We start from the raw sequence: 23,884 nt of genomic DNA, 5'->3' as shown, positions 1-23,884 counted from the left end.
ACGTTGCATTAGCTGAAGTGTTTTTAAATAGCAGTATCAAATAACTGCATTCCCCACTTCCTTGTCTTCTTATATTGCCAATTAAAAATAGCCTTTATTTTTACTCCAAAAATTATCCAAAGGACATAAGACTAATATTTTGCAATCATTGTTTCAGAACCTATTCTAGTATGCTTTCAGTTACATCCACAGAAGCTATAGCATGTGTTTATTATTTGCAAAATCCCATTCCTAACACTATTACAACAACAACAACAACAACAACAAAAAAAAAAAAAAAAAAAAAAAAAAAAAAAAAAAATTGAGCTTCCCCATAATGGCAGGAAACATTTAGCATTTACAATCTTGAAAAAGGAAAGCTTTCTCATTTATCTCAAGTGCTTAATTAACTGTAGAGTAACTAAATAGTAAGAAACAGTAATTCAGGAAAACTTGGTTTCAACTGACTGAAACCTCACAATACATTGAAAAAATAATTCAAATACAATCTTAGTTTTTCAACAGACAAAAAGTCTCAAATTTCTTTATCAATTTGTTTTAGCTTAAGCTAAGTTTCCCCTTTAGTGTTGTCTTGGATCAGGAAGAGACATGCCTATAGACTGAAAGCTGTTACTAGTCTTATATAACTTTGAACTTGAGGCTTGCAAACTATCAGAATAGTGATTTATTTTTGCAAACTAATATGTCCTAAGCATCAGATTTCTTTTTTCTTTTATGACAGATAAAATTTATTAAATCATCATGCCTAGCATGAAGTTTATTAAAATTAGGAATTTGATTGAATACAGCTCTTCAAGTATCATTGCTTTATTGTATCAGTGTTCAGAGAAAACAAGTTTAGAGCCATAACAGCAGCCTAGGTAGTCCCACACTATCACAAGTGGGCCGCAGGAGCAGCAGTGAAGGTACTGAATATGATCTAGCTACAGATTTTTAATCTGCAAGTATCACCATCAAACTGTTTAAACTCCTTCCCACAGCCTCAAGGAAGCAGCATGCAGCAGCATTAGAATGATGGCTGCCAACTTTTCCTGTGGTGTAATTCTTTCTTTTCATCATTGTCAAATCAATATTTTTCCAAGTTAACAGTGTGACTTAAACAAAAAAAAAATAGTTCAGCTCTCTGAGCCAGAATTTTCTTTCTTTTTATTTCATTATTACATTTTTACATAGGCAGACAACTACTAAAGACCAACTTTATGTAAAATAAAATCATTCAGTATTACTATATATCCTCTTTGCTTCAGAAAACCAGAGAAAAGAGAAGGACATACTTGATATAGGTGAGTTATAAAACTAAATGGGAAACTTCCAAATATTTGGCAAAGCATTTTTTCTAAGAGAAAAGTGTTAAAAAGAGGAAGAGATCATCAGAATAGGATTCTCCACCAGGGATGATTAGAATAGAATAGAACAGCATAAAACAGCTTTTATACTGTTAAAACCCCCAGCATCAAAAGATTAAAAGCTAGTTACAAAATTTTTTACTTCAACTTTCAGAGAAATGTGGCACCAAAGTAAGCATTGTTCATTTTCACCACATGCTCAACAATCTTTTTAATGAATTGAAGAAACTCCTCCTTAAAAATCTTAAAAATTTCAGATTTTTTTTTCCTGCCTTTTTTAGAAAACTGTCTTGAAACTTCACCACTTCCCAGCATAAGCCCTCATGGAGAGTTTAACCTGTTATTTGTACCAACTTAATCACTTACCTTAGACACATTTTTTTTTCTCTCTTGATCACATCTCACTCCTGCTTTCTGTTTTGCTGTGCTAGCTTCCAGAAGAGAGTTCTCCATCTCCCTTGCTGTCCAAGTACATTCATTACACTTCTGCCACTTTGAATTCACCTCTCAACCTCTATCCCCATAAGCAGCATGTCATAAATCAAAATGAGCTGTCACAGGCTCTGATCCTTGTACAAAACAGGCCACATGCCCAACAGTCACAGCCTCAGATATAACAGGGCAGGAGCACCAATCCTTCAAAGCCTCTCTCATCCTTCACCTCAGTCACTCTGTACTAGCAGCTACACTTGTCATGCCAGCATGCACTTCAGTCAAGTTCACCCCAGTTTGAGTATTAAATGTAAAACTAAAAAAAAAAAACCACCACAAAAAAGCTAAAAAAAAAAAACCAACCAAAAAAAAAAAAAAAAAACCAAAAAAACCAACAAAACAACCAGAATACCTGTAATTTAAGTACCTAATAGTGCTTGTTGACTTATACAAAATCACCCATTCTTACAGAGATCATGGTACTACTTTTCTGAAACTAGGATGGTGTATTTCTCTCTTCTGCCTCTACTGGTGCAATTTACCAGTCATTTCAGGGGGAGAGACCTCCTTTCAAACCCACCCAGTATTTCAGGCAAAGCAAGGACCACCTTCAGGGCACCTACCATACTGACATGCAAATTTTTAGGATGCCTGCTTGCTGTTCATCTTCCTTTCTGCACATAAGGCACCCAAAACCAACAAAAACAAGGTACACAATGTCCCTCAGAATTTATTAGGCCAGAAAAAAGGTAGTGTGAGCACAAATTCATAGGCACTAACTTGTTTAAATATTATATGTTTTTCTGGACTGGATATGAAACTGCCTTCCACCTGGGCTGTGAACAGTGCTAATTTCAAGAAAAAAAAACCCACAAAACACACCCCCTATCCCCATGCCCTCCTTCCCCAAGCAAACAGAATAGAGAATTACCCAACACATTCTTAGGGAAATGTAAAATGATTTTGAGAGGTCTGTCAGAGTCTGGCAAAGACCGAAGAAAGCTGTTTGGAACTGAAATGTTTTTGCCTTTTCAATCCAATATTCCTGTGGTTTTGAGCATGAGTGTAATAGGCAGGATACATCTGCTCACTATCATGTGTAGAATTTCCTGTTCATGGCAAGAACAGATGGAGCCTCAGTAATCCTCAGAAGATCTTATTGATCTATGTTTTGGAATAACATCAAAACCAGAATACACAGTATTTCATTGATGGAAAAAGCCTCAGTTACTAACAAAAACAAAAGACCAAGACATAAAAGACAGTTTTAAAAGAACTCCTTATTTTTTTGCAGTTATTTTTCCCACTATGGTCGAAAACTTTATTGAAAGAACTTCTGCGTTTTATTTTTAGCTTTTTTTTTTTTTTTTTTTTAACAGTTATTTGAGTTTGAGGTTTTGTTTCTTGGATGGTTTATGTTACAGCTGTATAATAGCAGGGCAGGCAACTAACCACATTCAGAGCATATTGCTATTTTTAAATAGTAATGGTTTACCAAAGCAGAAAATAATCTCCTTTGCTTGGTATTTATAGGTTTATGCCCTTCATTTTCTATCACTTACTGACACCAGCAAATACTTTTTTTTCAAGCAGCTTAGCTGTAAGGTACAACACAGTTATCCCTAGAGCAGTTCAGGGAATGAAGTGCAATCCAACCCATCTGAACTCTTCTGCCCATTTTTTTTTTAGAAGTCACTTTTCCCCAGCACAGTACTTTCATCTCCCACAAATTAATGAGCTATGTGAAGGAGAAACCACTTCTGCCCTCAAGTCCTGTATATAGGAGCACCAGGTTGCCAATTTACCATCTGCCCAATGCAAATTCTACATTTTCCAAGTAAGAGAAACACACAGCCTATGTGTGGCATTTAGACATAGAGCCCAGCTAAATAAATTAGCATTCTGCCAAGGCATACCAGCAAACCTCCAAGCAGAGCCTGCTGACTGTGTCTCATAACATGTTGCTAAGAGCCTTGCTACAGTCAATAAAAGGCACATGAAGAACAATGACTGTGTTAGGAGATGAATATATTTCCACTGAGAGAAAATTATAAATTATGGTCAGAAAATTTTAACACAGCATTTATGGTAACCTTTAAAGATAAGCTAGGATAACACTTTCCTATAGAGTCAGAAGTCAGAATATAAGCACTTATCTTAGATGTAATATTTAAGCAAACCCTGCTCTGAGTTTTCTACTTTGTGACCCTATATAGGATAAACAGCATATATTCTAAAATGCATAATTGGAAGAAAAGTTATAATTTCTGGCTGTTGATCTGTAACTGTTCCTGTTGCAGCAGATGAAATAGCAGACATGGCTTGCCTATGGAAAACAGCTTACCAAAGTATCAAGGTCCTTAACAAAGTACAAGCTAAGTAGAGTCTTGAAAGAAGCTACCGCTAGACAGAGAAACATAAAAAAGAAACCTTTACTTTAAATGATAGAGTACATATTTAATGGTTCAGCAATCGGGAGTTCATTAATAGGTCACTTAGAATATAAACTTGGATGCCACATCACACAAATACACCAGTAAGTCCAAGATGATGCCTTAGGGCTGAAAATTTTGAAAATCCAACATCAGAGTGAAATAGCTGCTCATCTATTTTTACTGAAAGCACTGAAGAAGCACACACTGATAGAAAGTTATCTATTTGCCCAAGGTTTTCCCCAGTCCTTAATTCCTAATCCAAGACTGAAAGACCTAAAACTTAGAATGTCTTACTCTATCAGTCTATCCTAGATAAGTTAGAATCGTTTCTTTAAAGTTGAGCAGGATTTGTGACCCATTGTGTTGTATCCCCTTTCAACAAAACCTCTCCATTCTGTTCACAAGCAATCGTAACTGCACATACATCTTCATCCACTGCACTTCCCAAGTCACCCTTCACTCCTCTATTTTGCGCATGTCTGTTATTGGGTTTTGAGGAAACTGATTTAGTTAGTTTAGTTCTTGCTGTTTCATTTAACAGCAAGAAGCTGTTAAAAGCATAGGGGTTGTTGGCTGCAACCCACTTACTACTTCCCATTTTATCACACAGTAGTTAAAATGGATTTTTCAATTTTCAGAGTTCCTTGTCTGAATGCACAGAGATCTTTTTAATATTAGCCTTGAGCTATGCTAAATATTTTTTATTAACTCATAAACAATGATAATTCCTTGAAAGACTTGAGTCCTATTGAGACTTTTCTTTCTGAGTCAAGTAACTTCAAAAATGGAAACAAGCTTATTAGAAAAATGTGCTAGCTAATGATTTAAGAAAATATTAGTTTAGATGCAAAATTGCGCTTCAAAATGCTTTGTGCTTACTTCATGGGATGATCTGGCTTGTTTCGTCTTTGAGGATGTGAACAAACACCACCACCAAATCTGCTATAAATGTAGTATCCAGAATAATGACCATTATTAGAAAGATTCTTTCTGTACTCTGAGATGAGCTTTTTCAATACTACAATAGCTGTTAAAATTTAAGAATCTGGCCTTTCAAGTAAACAATACTTGTAGGAATTTTACACAGACTTTCCATTTATAAATTATGGTCAGTAAAATTTTAACACAGCATTTATGGTAACCTTTAAAGATAATATAGGATAACACTTTTCTATAGAGTCAGAAGTCAGAATGTAAGCACTTAGATGTAATATTTAAGCAAACCCTGCTTTGAGTTTTCTACTTTGTGAACCTATATAGGATAAACAGCATAGTGTATTAATCTATGTAGCAACTAACAGCTACAGTTAACAACAGCTACTGTTCACAGAAGCATGACAAATATAATCCTATTGAAATTTATTCAGAAAACAAGAAGTATGCTTTGCTTTCCCACTGTCTTTATTGTTATAAGAAATCATACATTGACAATTACTACTCTCCAAAGGCTTTTCAACAATCTTTATGAAGCTGGCTGATATAAGTCAAATTATTAATTAACAAATCCATTTATAAAAAGGAAAAAAAAAAGAAGAGAGAGAAAAAAGCAAAAATCACTATGAAAATCAGAATTAATGGGTTTGAAGGCTTATTTGTCACTTCATTTTGAATCCAGTCCAGGAGCTACTAAATGAACAAGTATTTCTTCTTTGTCCTCAACAGATCTGGAGTCAGAACATCTATCTCAGCTCTGGCCTACCCAAGCAAGGTCTGAGGAAGGAAGTCCAGGATGTTTTCTTCTCCTCTTTATCTTTTTTACCTGTCAGTTCAATCTAATTAATGAGGACTCCTTAGAAACAGGTAATCTGGAATATGCAAGACCCAGGGCTCTTCTTTCCATTTCAGTGACATATTCACTAGACCAGCACCATGTTTTTGTTCCTCTTTCTTCTTTTGGTCTATCAAGTCTGACAATTTGGGCTGCACCAACAAACCACTTTACTGCCAGCCCTCGAGTTTAAACATCTGTGGGATGCAGGAGATTCCACAGCATACACAGTGCAGCTGGGCAGATGTACCTTTAGCCTGAAACAGAATTAATTCCGGATCTCAACTGAACTGCCTCTCATCTCCAACTGAAACTATAAAGCATCTAATGGGTAGCATTATAGATCTAAAAATGAGATCCATGAACATTCTGCATGTCATTAAAAACATAAAAACAAAAAATGTATGTGTGTGTGTATGCTTATCCACATGCATCCAGTCTCCTTGTCTAAGGTGACATATAAAGCCCATATGCAAGGTTTAGAAGTTGAGTTTTGCATAGACTAATCTGTATGTGCCCAGGTCTCTTGGATTAGAGTTATCACTGAGCTTGTTATTTTTTTCCCCTCTGCAGTTTCAATTAAGTTAGACAACCATCAAAATACCACATTGTATAACTGCAATTTCACAAAAAAAAACCCAAAACCAAAATACCTAAAAGAAAATTTATTATCATTAGCAAGCTCATTGACATCTCTTGTAAGAGAGTATGAAATGAAAGAAAATATTAAATATGTCTTATTTGAGTGACAAAACCCCAACAAGAAATTAACCTTGTTTCTGCCAATATTAATTGCACTTGTTTCACATGTTTGTACGTTTTTAGAAAGTGTGACTATCAGGTATGTCAACAGTGCAGTCTGGTATGTTTTAGAGCTACTCTTGAGAATATCCAGACATCTCATGGTTAGTATAAGAAAGCACATAATTATTACAGTAATTTCCCATAGAAAAAGAGAAACATCTGTCTCACTGAAATTCTAACATTCAGTACAGATTTGCACGCTACTGCAGTTTGAAACTTCATTTCTATAAGGTATTTGGAGTTTCAATTTCTTTTTCTCCAGATATAGACAGCATTAGGGAGTTGTTTTGCAGAAGAGCAGAAAGAAAAAGCACTTTTTTTTTTTGCTAGGCCTTCATTTACATATGTGCAGAACATCTAGTATTCCTCATTAATATTAGTTACAAGTCAGGTGAGCACAGGAAAAATCTGAGCATGTAAACAACAACAAACTCATTCCAGTTATCCAGAGAGAACAGTACAAGCTTAAAGACTCAACTTTTTAAAACAACTTAAAATACACAAATATAAAATTCACATTGCGATTTCCTCACTTTCAGTACCACTTAGAACATTGGCTTTGTCCAATAAGCATGCAATTGATACTTTTTTTTAATGACAAAAAAATGCTTTAGCAAAAAAAGATAAAATCCCAGAGAAATTATTTTAATTTAAAATTATCTTCAGTGTAGCATCTGCCTGATTTAAAAGAAATAATCCTCAAATATTTAACTTAATGTTTGGGAAACACTATCTATTGAAACTGAGTGCAAGCTTTCAGCTTAGAAGAACTGAATGAAGCCTGTTGCAGTAGTTGTTGGATTCCTCCCTACTCACAAAGAGACATCTTTTTTGTTCTTAGTTTTTGTTCGTAATCCCAGAAAATAAAAATAATTCTGGATGGCAACCCAGTTCCTCTCCCAGTCTTTAGCTCCTTCCTATTTTGCAACCAGAAAATTTGTATTTTTCCACATTGTTTTTGCTTCATCCTTCAAATGAAAAATGAGATGTTGGAAACCTCCTGCTTCCCATTTCCCATCAGAATACTCCTCCTCTTTCCAGTTGACTGCAGCATTCCTTGCAGCAGCCAGCATGTTCTATAGATAGCCATAAATTTTAGCTGGAAATACTTAGTCCCAAACACAGTCATATCAAATGACTTTTGCATAATTAGACTTCTTCAGGCACACATCCAAATAAGCAAATGGGAAAAAATCAAATCATTCAGTTTCCCCCAAACTGAAAGACAATCAAGTTTTCATAAACTGAAGTTATTAAATTCTTAATGCAATGATATAAAACTTAATTTTAGTCATCAGTGATTGTTTCAAGTATATATTATCTCTTTACTACTACAGATTGAATGAGATTCATTTAATCTTCATTGTTACAATCCAAAGTCATTAACCTAAACTAGGAAGGTGTGAAATTAATGTTGCAACAGCATCAAATTTCAGTATGCTGAGGGACTTTTTTAAAAGCAGAAGAGCATAGATTAATTGCTTCAAGAGAGTTGAAAAAATATATTTTGCCAGATTACTCAACAATCTTTTTATTTTAAAAAATAGTGTCATTTAATCCAGTTATTCAACTTTTGCCAACAATTTCACAGTTTAGCATAACATTTGCAATTTAATTAAGTGCTAATAAAATACATCACTCATATCACCTGCAGACTAGGATGGGGGTGGCTCAATTACTTCAGTATTTACAGCTCACTGAGTTGTGAAGGGCAAATGGAAACTTTTTCACATTACTAAATGGCACTATTTGGGAACTAGCACTGGAGGAAGATACGAATGTTCCAAAATTGGAATAATAAACACAGAGGCAGAATGAATATATCAGTGTTCTCTTATGATAAAGGGAAAGAAAAAGAACCAACAACTCTATTCTCATTAATCACTAGGACATATTTTAAATTGAGAAAGTTAGCATTTTAAGAAAAAGAAAATTTGATGTTTGTTATGCTATTAATCAGTCCATGTCTGTGCAGATCTTACTCTCCTATTTCTTCCAATTTTTCAATTTTTACACATTTTTGGAAGGCAACCTGTAGGTGGCCTGTTATAATTAATGACTTTCCCTGCCCAGGTTTATTTCTGTCTTTTTTTTTTTTTTTTTTTTTTTTTTTTTTTTTTTTTGTCATTAAAATATACAATAGCTCATCATTAGCCTGATGAAGTTCACAAGTATCCTTGGCTTTTTTCCTCCATGGTCTGAAAATGCATGAGAAAAGCCTGTTCTATCCCAAAACATCTCTTAAAAAAAAGAAGAAAAATCTTTATTTTTATGTAAGCATGTGTAAGGTATTATTTGTGTGTCTGCATCAAGCCTGGGAAAAATATTTCACCAAAGTCAAAGTGGCTTTGCCCCCAGTTCTTTGTACCAGTGTACTTCAGATCAGCTGAAGAGCAGCTGTTGGCAAGACTTTAGAAGAGATCTAAGCTTTTATGTAGAACTGCAAGAAAAATCCTTAAATTTCACTTTATTTGTGTACAATTTAGGATCTACCTAAAACCTGTTAAATACCTTCTGTTGTTGACTCATTATCCAAGTGCCTCACTTAGCTGAAGCAGTGGTGTGTAATGCATAGTTAAAGCTGTCCCTACCAGGCTATCATTTCAGCTGCTATCTTCACTCAGTCTTGACCAATATTTATTGTACTTTCTCTTCTCTCTGCTGTACTATCAATACATTCCCTACTTGAACAAGTCCCTCAACCTCTCTTTAGAAACAGGCTCATTCTCAAGGCCCAGATCTATGGTAGTATCTAAAAAAAATTATCACTAGACCAGAGTTGCACAGGCTGGATAATGTTACAAGGAAATCCTGGGAGATAAAGCCAGATTTTTTTTTTCATTTTTCATATGACAAGAGACTAAAATACCAAGATAATGATATAAAAATGACTGCTTAACAATAAGTAATGGACAAACATCACTTTGCATTATCTACTGCTCCTCCAAGTGATTAGAGTGCTATAAGAACTCTTCAGGCCTGTTTGATTTTTCAGTATCTGATGGCACAAAAAGGGCACAAATTGAACCTTTATCCCAGAGAAAGAAAACAGTCCAGTAGTCAGATGACTGGAAGATGAGACTAAGGAAATATCAACTGGGAACTTTAAAGGAAACAAAGGGAAGCAAATAGTTTATGTATGTTCACAGAGAAGAGTACTTTAATAAGGAAATTAAGCATTCAAAAATGGGTAGAATTATGATCAGAAAATGTAGACTAGAACAGGGCATTTTAGACATAGCATTAAGAGAAAAACATAGAAACAAGAGCTTAATAAATATAGCTGAGAGATTAAAACAGTGAGACAGCATACAAAAAAGAGAATAAATATAGATTTTTTTGTATTTTTACTTAGTCTGGCTTGTCATATTGAGTTGTTTTATTTTTTATTCCTTCCCTCTCCCCTTGCTTTGCAATCAAACAAGACAAGAACATGAACAAAATCGGATGTGGTTACATCTATTTTTGTGAAACGAGAAAGAGTGTATTTTCTTCACAGGTTTTTCATATGACTTTTCCAAACTGGGAAACATGAGCTACAAGGATCAGATCTATTTTTAATAGACACTACGGCTTCGCATGGAAAACAGAAGAATCAGAAAAAAAAAATCATTATTTAAAGTTGAAGTATAGTGTCCCATTCCCTCTGTCTTCTTTTTCACAGCATTTTTCAGCCGTGTTAAAATGTGTTTGAAGGCTCTACATTGTTGGACTGCAAAGGTTTTATCACTGTTTTATACATGCACACAGTCTGTGACAACCACAACATTGATGTTTATCCTAGCATACTACGTGAGAATGCAATGCACAGAATGGATGACAGAGCAGAAAGCCAAACAGGCTGGAGGATGATGTTTTCCACTGAGGAGCAAATTCCAGTAAGAGAGCACATCAATATGTAACAACTGCAACAGTAGGAACAACAGATTGTGATAAACAAGTTGATTTCTTCCTTCTGCCACTACTATTCTAAACAACGATTCAGACACTTTTTGAATAAATACTTGTAAAATAAAAAATTTCTAAGGTTTTAATCTGATTGAATTATTCCAAAAAACTTAGACCATCAATTTTGCATGAGCTTTACAGTAACTTATAAGATATTCATATGTATGTTTTCATTAGTTAATTGAACTTATGAGGGAGAAAATATTAAAATTTAATAGAAACTACAATATGGGAAAGTTGAGGCAGAGTAGAAAGTGTTACAGCTATGTAATCAAACTCTTTTAGAAAGACTATGTTTTTATCTGAAGAAATTTATCACTCATATGCTTAAAAAATTAAGACAAGGAGAAATCTTTTACCTTGAGGAGTTCTTACGGTAGCCGAGTCAGTAAATCTGAAGACAAAGCATGCAAAACTTGCAAGGGCAATTTTATGGACTGGGCTGTGTAGCAGGAGGACATAATAATCTCTGAATAAGGTCAAACCGGGATATTTCTGCGACGTAAAAACTTGTGCCCTGCTAATCTCTTGAATATTTCAAATAAGTCAATACAACAGTGGTATGGGGACAAAAAGAGACAATTAAAAAAAAATCCAAGCTTTATGGAGTCTTTAATATTTCAGAAGAATTAGATGAATATCAACTATTTAAATAAAATTGAGAAGAATTAGTTACCAATTCCAAGATTTTTACATACTACACTGCAGAACTCATGATTTGTAGTATATCTGAGGTTATTATATCCATTAAAATATCCTATTTAGAAGTGAAAAAAGCCTAAAGTGAGCTTTGGTTTGTTTTGTTTTCCCTTGGTAAAATCTCTAGGCAAGAAACCTTTGTGGCCAAGAGGAATTTTATTGAATATATTTTAAATTTTTGATGTTAGTGACTTATCTTGCAATTACCAGTTTTGTTTTCAAGGATTTTCTGAAAACTAATAAGCAATCAAATATCAGCATAAAAAAAGCTACTATAACATTTGTATTAACTAACTAAAATTGAATAATTAAGGTCACAATAGAAGATTGACTCGATAAATCAATGTATTAAAAAAATATGTAATTATGTCCCAAATCAACACATTGTACATCAATCTTGGGGTCAAGAGAAGAACAAATTACATAATGTTAATAAGGATTAAAAAACTGAAGCATTGTTTTCCTTTAATCTAAAATCCCAGACAGTATTCAAGCCAGAATTGTAATTCTGAACTAAAGGACACAAACTGCCTTTCTATTTCTTTTGCTCAAGTGCAGTTTCCTAGAGCAAGCAGTGTAATCAATTAAGCTGGTCTTAAAGCACCCAAAATAGCCATTCCAGCTCAGCACTTCAGAACTTTCTCCTCACATTTCTGCTTGGGAATGAATATTCTCTTGCTTCCCTTTGTACACTGCAATGTTAAGCACATATGAAGGACTCACCTGGGGTGACAAATAAACTACTCTTGAAGTATAACGTGTCAGATTTCAGGGATTTTCCTTTAACTTTTATAGTGATTAATGACTTTCAAGTGTCAGTTGTGAGGTTTCTGGGAGATATTCAAGCTGTAACATAAATTAGGTACCTATATTTCCATAGTTGGTTGTAACATCAAAGCCATCAAATGAACCTGATACACCTGACAGACCTCTGTCCTGACACATATAAGTTACATGAGCCTGAAGTAACCTTAAGGGTAAACCAGGCAGCATCCCTATTTACTTCTTCTCAGTAGCTTCCTGAATGTTGCAATAAATGTATGGAGTGGCTGTTCTTTGGAGTATGTATGTACCCCGTGCCTTGGTTTTGCACAGAATTAAAAATAATCATCTACAGAAATAGCTGCAGGACTTTACTTACATGTAAGCATTTTACAACATAAAATGCACTGGTTTTGGGTAAAGATCCAGTTTTCACGGGGGTCGTGGTTTCTTCATTGCTGCTAAAAGCAGTATTTCAATAAGCAGACTGTATTGTGAGACGCTATTTCATCTGTTTCACATTCTCGGCTTTTGCAATAGGGATCATGAACATTTGTGGCAGTAGTAGGCAACCCAAAGGCTTACAGAGACTATCAGCAAGATAGATAGATAGAATTTTAGACAAGAAGAAGAAGGGTGCAGGATTCCTGGTCCAAAGAGATTGCAAAGTAGACATTATGCTTGACCAACCAAAAGGGTTTTGCTCCTGCAGCTGGATGATGCACAGCACTGACACAGAGCTGCTAATCCAGCCACAGCAGGGCAGCTGTTCTGCTACAGCACCAGTTACAGTTCACTTCTCAAGCGAAACAGCACAAGGGATTCCATGGTAATGACTTTTTCCAGCACAGCTGTATAGGCCAAATTCACCTACCTTTAACTTTGCTGCACATTACCCTGTAAAGTTCAGTCATGGTGAGATATGTATGCAGATCAAAAAATTGTAGAAAACAAAAGGAAACAGTAAAAGGATCATAAAAACAGATCAATACAGTAGAAGTCACATGCCACTTGCCAGCTGGTTACTCAAATATGATGCAGCCACAACGCAAAAGATGAGTCTTCCTTCCCAAAGGGGAGCTCTGAAGGTACTTTGCAGAGTATCTTCAAAGCAGGAGTTAGAATATTCAGTAAAATAAGGAATACATGGGAAATCACTTCCTAGAATCTTTTGCTGCAATTTCCAAAGAGAGCTGCAGTTCATACAGTTGTTTTAGCTATTGTAACCTTGCACAGTCTGTAATGCTTCAGCAAAAATCATTCTAGACATTTTCCTAGAAATAAATTAAATTCTTTCTGATCTAAAAAGAACATAAGCTATGGAAAAAGTTTGGAGACTCTAAAGGGTGGTATCTTTTCCTTAAAATCTTGCTGCTTTTTTCAAAAAAATAAAAAAACCCAGTGAGAACAAAGACTGCTAGGCACAATTTTAAAGACATATCTTTGGCAATTTGTAAACCCCTCGTGAGCAAGCTTAATTTTCCAATGTTAGTATTATACATCCTTCAATGGAATAATATATGCCTAAACCTTAAATTTCACCATGGTGATAACAATACTTGTCAGAGCCATGTACCATTTATGTATAGTATTCAACAGAAAGTGACACTGGGCTTATTCTCCTGGTGGTTATAGATGGAGTGTTTTGTTAGAAACTACTGATTAGGACAAGCTTGAAGCATAATGCTTTCTGGAAAACAGGCTGAACTTAAGATTCACTGGCAGTCATATTTAGGTTTTTTAAAATATAAAAATAAATAAAACAACATAAAAAAAGGAAAAAAAACAGTGCCCACAAGTTTCACATGGAGCTTTGACAAGTCAAACAGCTGCAATTTTAGTTTAAAATGCTTCTTATGTATTTTAGGTATAAACAACTCATTTTCAGTATGCATGATTAGCAATCAAGCCTGTGAAATGAAAAACTGGACAAATTGGCAAAAAGTTCAAAGAAACACAGCAAGTTGTACTTCCTCATGCATTATACAGTCCTGTTGTAGAACTCCTTGTCAAAAACCAGTTGTACAGATTAAAAGGTTACAAGACAGAGAGGAAAAAAGAAAAAAAACAAAACAATCCTCTCGGTACATTAAATGCAGAGAGGTGGTATTTTCTGACTTTTGAATTCTCAAGATATCCAGTATTCCAGTGCCAAGCTGGAATATGTAAGTGCCAGAAAGATCATGTTTGTGTTCTTTTACACCTTCCTTAAACACTGCCAAGGCCACTCACAGAGACAGGATTCAAAGTGACAGGAATCTTTGACATTAACTCCTGTAATACCCCCTATATTCCTAAATGAAATCTAAAACCAGGACTAATAGATACATTAAATTATTGTTTTCTATTCATTGTGTATTCACAATAGGGTGGTAGATGTTAAAGATACTTGCAAACTTAATTTCAAGGTGCAGAAAAGATATATTTAGGTAACTGAGAAAACTAGGATCCCCTTGTGGAAAAGAGAGATAACACTTGGAGTCAGATCATATCCGTACTCTCAGTCTGACCTTTTCATCCTAAGCTTTTCATCACATTTTCATATTTTTAGATGATCTCTTTACCAGCTCCAGATTTCTTACAGAGAAGAACAGTGGGAAAACAGCCAACTTTTACTTGGTTTATGACTTCACCTTTCTAATCTGATCTTTTCCCTTGGTATTACCTTTTGAAAAAGGATTCTGAAGGGTTAAGCAATTCTTAAAATACAAAAGCATCTCTCCTTCTACTCAAGAATAGATGTGACAAGTCAAAAATAAGATAGAGTGAAAATACACTTGTGATCTATAGGGATAGTGTCAAGATTACCTAGCTTAGTTGTCATGACAAATTTGATGTGTAAATTCAAGACACTAATTAGAGTCTCTGCACTGCAAAGGAGCTGATTAAGTGGTTCACTGCTGCAAAAAAGCTATTGCCATTCCTCCCCCTCTTCTCCCTGTGTGACCCTACCTGCTCTCTGTTATTAGCTCTGGTACTCACCTGATTGTAGAGTAAACTAATTTACCCATCAACACAAAGGGGGTGGGGAGGAGGAGAGAAAGAAAAATCACTTCATTGTGCTATTGCAATGGGCCTTGCTAAAATAGGCAAGAGCCTCATCTCTACTAGAGTAAGAAAAAATTGATTATAAAAAACCCCGTACATTTTTGAATACACATTTAAAAATACTCCAGTGAAGAGTCTAGCAGACATATTCTAGAGACATTTAAACAGAAGACTCATTAGAGAGGGCGATTTCACATCAGAGGACTCATACAAGCACATGACTGGCAAAGGGAAGAGTTTTGGCATGTGCACTGAAATGAGTTAGTAGTCACTGAGAATAACTAAAAAGTCCCCTAAAAACAAGTGCAATAAATCCTATTAATAAAAGTATGCTATGATACGTTGAAACATATTCTTATTTAGATTGCTTGCAAATATATATATAAAATTACTATTAAAATAAATGGAAATAAAACTAACGATTACTTTATTAATCCTGTGGATTTATTACTCTTATTTGGGATTATTTCCCCCTTATAATATTTTTACTATTGTCAATGTAATGTTTATTCTGTTTTCTAATCTATTTTTTCAAAAATCCATAAAATGAAATGTTTAGTAGTGTCTTAGAAAATTACATATTTTTGGAAAAAAAATTCTTAAAAATCTACTACTTCTGAATCCTTATTGTTTCACCAAAAGACCTTCTCCAAGAAAGTTTTATACTTAACATTTAAAGGGCAAAATGTCAAAAATCCTTCAAAAGCATACACATTTGAAGGAAAAATAGATAAGAAAATAAAAGGCCAAGTAGCAGTACTGCAGAGAAGGTTCCAAAAAGCAGACTGAACTATGCATTGCACAAACTGACCCCACTCTGTCAACTGTGATGAGCTGTGGGAGAATCCCCTACTGGATTACTCTGACAAGCTTTAGTCAAATAAAGACAGAGATAAAATTAGGCCAAGCTGAGAGTATGACAAGAGAATTAGTAAGCTCAGAAAGTATGATTTGTGATGAAGGCTGGGCTTAAGGAGAAAAGAAGGGAGCAGATATATATGGGCGCAGTATTCAAGCTGGTTTCCACATCTAAGGGACTATGAGAAGGAATCAGTTTACCTTACAGTAAAGGAAACCTGGTTTAGGTACTGGGAACCTGCCTACAGTGTGAGCTATTCAATTAATCCAGGGTAAGAAAAACATATAAACCAGGGAAAGTGTTGGATGGTGAGCAAGCAAGGTTCTGAAAAATAGGTATTATTCTTGATACTCCTCTGCACAAGTACTGTCCACCAGTCTTCAAACTAAACAACAATCCTGTCTGCTTTTCTTGACACTGACTCCAGCCACAGACTTCTGATGTTCTAAACCGAAACTGTCGTAATAGTCTAGAGTTACTTCAAGAAAGTCAAAAGAATTGAGGAAGGGTGGGGAAATCAAAGCCTCCTCATAAAGAAAAACATTCATTAGGAAAAGGAGAGTATTAAATATGTATTGTTCTCTACATTAAAAAACCTTCATTTCTAGCTGAGTATTAGAAGACAAATTTTAGATTCCTCTAGTCTTACATGTGTCTCACTTCATGTCCAGTATATTGGAGAGAAATATATTGCAACATATTTCAATTTTCAATGCATCTTTGTTTTCTTCAAAGGAAAATCAGTAAGTTATAGCCACTTTTATTAATTATTTACCATGCTGCTCTTCACAGGGACTGTTATTATCCTTTTTTCAATTTCAGTGGCCAAACAGACTTCAAGTTAAATTTGACTGCTGAAAATATCCACAAAACTTTACATGTATTTCTTCATAATATGTTCTATGGTCATCTTGAGAACAACTTTCAGCAAAGAACTCCAAATTAAAAATCAAGAAAAAGGTTTCTATAATAGATGATAAGCATCAGCCTGTTGTCTACAGAGACAAACACACTTTTCACCTTGGAAGAAAACAAGGAGTCATGAAATTAGCCAGTTCTTCCATCATAGCCACAGACTGTGAACTTGGGAAGGACGAATTTACGCAGAAAAAATCTTTAGGTTAAACAGCGGGGGAAAAAAATCCCAAGAGCAATAGAATCTCAAGTCTGTTGAAAACTTTCATTGATTCTGTAGAATCACAGAATGCCTTGGATTGGAAGTGACCTTAAAGATCATCCATTTCCCTTCCCCCTACCATGGATATGGACACCTTCCACAGGTCTAGGTTGCTTAAAGCAATCCAACCTGGCCTTGAACACTTCTAGGCTTAGGGCAGCTACAACTTCTCTGGGCAGCCTGTTCCAATGCCTCATCACCAAGAGAGTGAAGAAGTTCTTCTGTGTAGCCAGTATAAATCTGCTCTTTTTCAGCCATTATCCCTTGTTCCATAAGTAAACACCCTTGAAAAAAAAGTCTCTCTCCAGCTTTCAACTCAATATAGGACTCCACTTGTTTCATCCTAAGCCACTTTATAATACTTTGTTGAAAGGTAAAATAAAGTTAAGAGATTTTAAGATCTTTGCAACTGTAACAACCACTTATCTTTAGTCTTCTTTTATTTCTGCATTGTCAAATTTTAAAACACTGTATTGCTTCTGTAGACAGTTTTTCACAAATGATGCACGTTTGTGCACTTGACCAAAAAAAGGTCAAAACTAAAGAGCAAGATCATTCTTAGCCTTCCATAAGTATCCAAGAGGATTAAGAGGATTTACTCAGAAGAAAGAGACAGCTGTAGCTCTGATACCCATTCATTCAGGGGAAGACAGGGAGCCCAGAGGAAAGTGCACCTTGCTCTCAGAAAGGTCCACAAGTAGGCACGTGGTCACACAGCTTCTGAGACCCCAGCCGTATATGTCTATGCCTTACGTAGCAGAACTGCTGTCTGATTTTTCTTAAGGGCAATGCACAGTTACAAAACCAACATTAAACTGTGACATTGCTCAGTAGTTACTTCACCGAGTATTTAGGGAGTTTTATTCCCTTTTTGAGTGATTAACAGAGAAATCATTAATTATGAAGGACATTAAGAGTTGCACATCTGAGCCCATGATAACAGGGCCATGATGCCTGCCACTGACATACATGATGAGAATGTTTAACTACTGATATTTTACTAGTTTTATAACAGTTTAATATTTTTCTAAGGTGATCCAAAACCTTAGTAAATTGTTCTGGGAACACAACAATGACCCCACAAGAGCATGAGATAGTTAAATGACACAGAAGAAAGGCAAATAAACTGTACTGTTTCCATTTGATATTGGATGGGAGACTACTGATCATCCTTTTAAGGGATCAGACAAATTGTTTTGGTTGCAATGTATTATTCTCTGTGTATCTGAAAGTTACAGAATTCTTTAAAAAAGAAGGTCTAATCTTGGAGTAATTTTTCCAAAGCGGAAAATAAGCATATTTTAGGCTTTTCTTACAGGAAGGAAGAGTGTAACTTGCTCAAAATAGACAATGAATTAGTAAAAATTAATATCCCAGCCTAAGTTGTCAGATCCTATATGATTTTGCTATTCCATAACATGCTATAATTCTTGTTTATTTTTGCTATGAATGTTGCACATCTTGGAGTTTTTCAGACAGCTAGATGCATCTTGCCACTAGGCAAGATGTTTGTATGGGATTCTAAAACTCTACATTGATTAAGCAGCACAGCAACATCCCTGATGTTCAAATTCCAAATAGTCTGCTTTTTTTTTTTTTTTTTTCTTTAAATCTGAGCTAGAAGTATTTTCTTTGTTCTTCACAAACTATACTTTTTTACTGGGGGAAAAGGAAACAAACACCAGCTTTTCATATATAATTAAACAGTCAAAATCAGAAATTCTGAGGCTACTCCTTTCTGTTAGATGGTCTCCATCTCAGAACCACTGCCAACTCTTTGCTACACCCTTGACAGTCAGCCTTGCACACCTTCTTGGCAAGAACAGGGGAAATAGATATACTTCCTTCTAGCCCTTTGATCTGATAATTCTAGTAAAAGAAATTTTAACCCTTCATTACACACAAGGTACAAGATATCTAGAAACTTGTTCATTGTGTAAATCCAGTTTAGTATACAAGATTGAAACAATTTTAACATAAAATGTGTCATGGCTGGCACATGAGAAATTCTTATTATTCTCTATATAATGACTTCTCCCAGCTGACTAATCACCTATGGATCACTTATGGAACTGATAATGTAATTAAATGTATTTTAAATACTTCTAGAACAATTTTACTTAATCTAAGTTTGCTTTTTACTTGGCAATTACAATATAATAAAAACATACACACTCCCAGATAAGATCTTAGCTGAAATTCACAACTTAAGAAGACATAATCTGTATATAGCTTAAGTTTATATACTAACCAAAACAATATAAACAGATATTGTCTGCAGAACATTTGCTCTACTCCAATTAAATCCTTTTAAAACAGATTTAAATTTTATTAGAGCAGCCCGAGCATGCAAACAGTCTGATATTTTAACATGTTGAAGCAGCACATATAAGTTTGTATGTGCCATTAAAGAGATTCAAGATTTCATCTTCAGAACTAGAAAAAAGCAGAAAAACTAGCTAAAATCAGGTAAAGAGGCAAATTCTTGGAGTATTTCTAGTTCACAAATACACAGCTGCAGCACAGAAAGTAATTCTTAGTCCCTCCCATAGTTCTACCATCAATGCTCTCTACAGCCTTTCTTCTGAATTGCCAGCTTCACTTCCTTTTCACCAAATGGTTTGTCTGCCACAACAACCCAAATTATTTCCCTATATTAAACTACTGAGAATACTTCTTTTGAAGCCAGACTACTGAAACCCACATTTCTTTTGTATTCAGAATCTGCTGCATTTTGAGACCAGGGGAAGGTTTTTAAACCTGAATTGCCTTTGTATCCACCAAGACAACTCAAACAAAGCCAGAGAATCACACTGAACATTCAGACAGGTTCACTAAGCTGAGTCAAAGTTTAGCTGAACAGTACAACATCAAGCACTGAAGAGAAAATAGTTCCAATTCTACCTTTCCTTGGGGCTCAAGGCATTAGTGAGATGCCATACAGATGGCTACAGCCTAAATAACTGAACCATATAATATAAGTTTATATAAAGTGCTTTATTAGAAGGTAATACAGAGATTACTTATTTCCCATTGGAGACTTAGCCTATCCCACCCTCACCCAATGCATAAGGAACTAGATTTGAGAACTGTAGAGTCTCATCTTTTCCTCCACAGCAAAAATTCAAGCCTATTTTACCCATTGTCCAAAAACATGACAACTTCTAGCACCACTCAGCCAACCTCTGGTCCAACCACAGACTGAAAAATTTCACCAATTGAAATAGTGAAATTTCACCAATTTCATTCACCTCTGACACTGAAGGACTCTTTCCTGCTTCTGTACAGCACTGTACCTGGCTGAAGCCAGTCTGTCCCCTGCAGCCAGCTGGGATCCCCAAAGACACCAGAGCAAACCTGTGAGCTACAACCCCCAGCCCAGGTGCAGCCCAGATAAAACCATGAATTATTTAAATAAAGTGAGTTTCTTCACATCTTCCTTTATGCTGAGACCTTCCCCATGCCACTAATAATTTCTATTACCCTTCAGTGACTTTTAATTTTCCTGCCATCATCCCATAGTTTTACTATTGTCACCAAGTAACTTTTTGTAACATTCTAACAAAGCCATATGAAAATGAATCCTGTACTCTGGGGAACAAGTTCAAATTCTTATTATCCTCCCTTCAACCAATATTTACCAGATGAAGAAGAAAGAAATTCTAAAATGAAATCCTACTACAATTTAGTTTCAATCACATTTCATTTGTAGAATTAAAGGTTTTTAAAGAAACATAGATTTTCCTCTGCTTAAATTTGACCTTCAAGTGCAAGATTTAATAGACTAAAGATTAAAGTAAATCATGGTAGTTTGCTCATTCTTTTGCATTATGAAAAGCTGTGATGAGGAACTAAAACATGAAATAAAAACAAACGGCAAAGTCAGTGTGTGAAGGCAGATTAAGAAAAGTATAAGCATAAGAAAGAGTAAGTTATACGCTATTCAAAAGGAAAATAATGATAGTATTATTTTTATGTATTTCTCAACAGATATATATGAAATGTAATCTAAAAAGAATAGTATTTATTTGTGGAGAGTACAAAAATTCCCCACAGTTTATTTAAAATATTATAGCAACATTTATTTTTAAAATGTGCAACTAATAAGAAACACACAATCCACCATGAATTATAGCTAACATAATTGCATCCATTAAAATTCACATAGATATTAATTATAATAAGCAATGTGTTTCAGAAAGTAGATGCATAGTATTATCAAGGTTATCCTCACAGTTCTCTTTCTAGTAATACATTTGTGTATTGACTAGTATTAGCAAAATATCTGTAAAGCCCTGTCCATGTAAACACATGGACAATGGAGATCCTGATGTGAAGTCACTTTAAATAAAACAGATGCAAACAAACCACAGATATCTTTTAAAAATATCCTACTAAAAATGACATGCTGATCCTTGACTCAAAACTACAGAATTCCTGACTTCCAGGGCAGTTTTCACAGATTTCATTTATCAGAGTCTAGATTTAGACACTACATTTTTAAATCAAGCTGAAATACGTATTCAGACCAGTCAAAAAAAAAAAAAAAAAAAAAAAAAGACAACCTATTATCTGATTAGAGAACTTTGTGAGATGTTTCAATTACTTCAGACTATCTGCACAAAGATCAGGGATCAGGCACACAGCACCTCACTGCAGGCTGACATTCCATTTCTGGGTAAACCTCAGAGGTGTCTAGCCAGGTAAAAAAGCAGAGAATCAAGGAAAAGACAGGGCAGTCTGGGGCAGTCAGGGCCTTGACTCTGGGTGTGGAGAAAGCTCATTTTAGGTGCTATATTAGTTGCTATTTCATTCATGCTGAGAAAGCCACATACAGCGCTGTGGCAATCTCTGCTTATGACCACTGGCATCTCTCTCCCTATCACCTCCTCATCAGGCTCATTTGGTCAAAATAATAATCAACAAAAATAATTTAAAAAATTGCTCTGTCTGAAACATAGGGGAGGTTTCCAAAGCTGCCTGAAGCAGATACCAGTGAGGTCCCCAAGGCAGTAATGTAGAGGGTAGCAAGATCTGCACAAAGACACTGTCCAAGGCAGACGTAGGAGGTCAGCCCCAGTGCTCTGGTATCCTGGCAAGGCAGAAATTGAAATGATACAGGCAACAGCCCTATTTGTTTAAATAATGCCTGAAAAACATGGAATTTGAGAAGTAAGGTAAAAAAGGTGGTTTAATGTTTAGTCATCCCCTCATCTGTATTGTTATTCATATCACACTGGGGGTGTGCATAAAAATTTGCATGCAGAATCTTGCACTAGTGGCAGACTGTAGCAATGTGGGCATTTTAACTTCTTCTTCTTCTTTAAGAGAATTTTATTTTTACACTCTGTATTAATGAATTTGAAATAAAATGTTAATCAGAGCTTGAAGAGACAAGAAATTTCAAAACCATACAGACAGTTAAGTTTACAAAAGATGCTGAAGAATAGTCTTTTTCCCTGTTAACTCTCTTTGTGGTGATGACCATCTGCTCCCATTCCCTCATTCACTCTCTGGTGACCCACCATACTCCCCCCCATATCCAGTCTTTAACATGCTTGTTCATCTTATTTTTCCTTCATTAAATCCTATATAGCTATGTCTTTCTGCACAGAACTCTGTCAGAAATACAATTAATTAAAGGAAATCCACTGTCAGAATGAACATGACATTTACACACACCTCTTTTTTTTTTTTTTATTAGTCTCCATTTTTAATGTCTCCTTTTTCATGGTTGTCCTTGCAGTAATCTCCCCCTGTCTGAGACTGTAGCTCATTCTATCAGTGTATTCTCCCTAGCAAAGCAAGAATGTATTATTGGTTCAATACAAATACTGCTGTGACAATAGTTATGACAGAGACAGGAATATCCTTTTATTTAATATGTTAAGATGAATGGACAGCTGATTAATGAAATGGTATGAAATGGTTCTTTTTTATTTTTTAATAACACTTCAAATAATTAAATAGAAATAAATAAATAACAAGAATTATAATTTAATCAAGATTAAACCTCTTCCAAACCCTAATTTACATACACTGCAGTAAAACAATATGTTTAAAGAAAAATACATAGGTGATGAAATGTCAGAATTAAATCTCCCATAGAACTCTAAGGCTTTGGGCATTTGAGTGTTGATACAATCTTTAATTACAAGATTTCATTATTTTCTTTCATGACCTTTTTCATTACATTTACAGAAAGGATGGTACTCATTAAATGAAGAGCTATATAATATTTTCTTTCCCCATGTTTATCCAGTCTATGGTCTCACAACTAATTTGTTGCACACTATTTAAGGCCTGCTCTAAAGGAGGAGAGCAATGTTTCCCTCATTAGTTTGTGTAGAGTTCATCATGATAGGACCTCAGTGCTTCATAAACATCACCAAACTTACTTTTATAAAATCTCCAGGACAAAATCGCTCCTATTTTGCAATAGAAACACTGAAGCAAAGGGAACTTCATACAAGCTAACCATCAAAAAAGGGGAGAGCTAGTGCCATTCAGATTGGATTATGGCTCTCCAGCATTGTAATCTAAACTCAAGCAGCATTTCTAATCTAGACCTCAGAGTTTCCTGCACACCAGTATTCAGGCAGTAGA

General features: G+C 35.1%; 1 protein-coding gene and 1 long non-coding RNA gene across 9 annotated transcripts in view; one reads left to right on the top strand and one right to left on the bottom strand.

Annotated features, from left to right (window-relative positions):
* LOC128787170 (uncharacterized) overlaps positions 1-6,296 on the top strand; it is a 53,234-nt gene extending 46,938 nt beyond the window's left edge. For both annotated transcript variants that reach the window (XR_008430594.1, XR_008430593.1), the window contains exon 5: positions 5,876-6,296. This is a non-coding gene — a long non-coding RNA (uncharacterized LOC128787170). The remainder of the gene's footprint in view (positions 1-5,875) is intronic.
* The window catches only part of KCNIP4 (potassium voltage-gated channel interacting protein 4), a 385,279-nt gene that overhangs the window by 111,666 nt on the left and 249,729 nt on the right, over positions 1-23,884 (bottom strand). Inside the window, exon 1 of one of the 7 annotated variants that reach the window (XM_053941139.1) lies at positions 2,402-2,416. The exons of the other annotated variants lie outside the window; for them this stretch is intronic. The gene's annotated coding sequence lies outside the window, so the exon portion shown is untranslated. Of the gene's footprint in view, positions 1-2,401; positions 2,417-23,884 lie in introns of those variants that run through there. 7 annotated transcript variants of the gene reach the window in all.

Source organism: Vidua chalybeata, chromosome 4 (assembly GCF_026979565.1).
Source record: "Vidua chalybeata isolate OUT-0048 chromosome 4, bVidCha1 merged haplotype, whole genome shotgun sequence".
Lineage (NCBI taxonomy): Eukaryota > Metazoa > Chordata > Aves > Passeriformes > Viduidae > Vidua > Vidua chalybeata.
The sequence above is the reverse complement of the archived record's forward strand: the minus strand, read 5'-3'. Positions and strand labels throughout refer to the sequence as shown.